Source organism: Penaeus monodon, chromosome 29, assembly GCF_015228065.2.
Source record: "Penaeus monodon isolate SGIC_2016 chromosome 29, NSTDA_Pmon_1, whole genome shotgun sequence".
In the NCBI taxonomy this organism is placed as follows: Eukaryota; Metazoa; Arthropoda; class Malacostraca; order Decapoda; family Penaeidae; genus Penaeus; species Penaeus monodon.
In genome coordinates this window covers 1,868,335-1,869,101 of record NC_051414.1, presented here as the reverse complement: position 1 = coordinate 1,869,101, position 767 = coordinate 1,868,335, and the positions used below count along the sequence as shown (strand labels likewise).

Sequence of the window (767 nt, the reverse complement as noted above, 5' to 3'; positions counted from 1 at the left end):
TTCGCATTCCTCTCGGGTGTCGTCGAGGCAACAACTGCCACAAACACGACGTCCGCAGCTCGTGAATTCGAATCAGTATCATTTCCGCTTCACTCTCTTGTCCCTCTCCTTTTTCCTCACGCCCCTGTGGCCATTATTCTCTACATCGTCTCCCCACACCTCGTTCGATTCCCGCGTCCCCTTGGCCCAGCATTCGCCATTCCGCGTCGCCCCTTACCCTCAAACGCAATAATCTTTCCCTTGCTTTTTCCTCCCCTTTAAGTGAGTGACGCGCACAAAGCGTGAGCGAGCGAACCAAGACAGAACACGCAGTCGCACGAGACTCCGGCGCGAAGGAGCTGTCGGCCAGTCTCGCCTCGGCGCTTCCGGGCGACGGGGAAGGAGATGGCGAGGAGAGGAGGAAGGAAGGAAGGTGTAAAAGGAGAGAATAAGGGGAAAGGAAGATAACAAAGCACTAAGGAAAGGAACTAAAACAGAAGCATGGAGAAAGGAGGAGAACGAGCAAAGGGCGGAGGAGTGGGTGACGAGAGAGAAGAAAGGTGTCTAGGAAGAAAAGGAGAGGAAGGGGAGATATAAGATAATGGCAGTGAAGGCGCCAGAGGACAAAGAGGGAGTAGAAAGAGATACAAGGAGAAGGAAGGAAGAGGAGAACGATGGAGAGAAAGACCAGGAGGAGAGAGTTACACGGATAATGTTCTCCTCAACAGACGATGGACACCACGCGCCTCCACCTCCGTTCCCTCCTCCTGCGGCTTCACCCGATGCCT

The 767-nt window shown here is 54.1% G+C and overlaps 1 protein-coding gene across 2 annotated transcripts in view; it reads right to left on the bottom strand.

Moving 5' to 3' along the window:
- The window catches only part of LOC119591893 (glutamate receptor ionotropic, NMDA 2B-like), a 182,298-nt gene that overhangs the window by 30,284 nt on the left and 151,247 nt on the right, over positions 1-767 (bottom strand). The gene's annotated exons all lie outside the window — the stretch shown is intronic.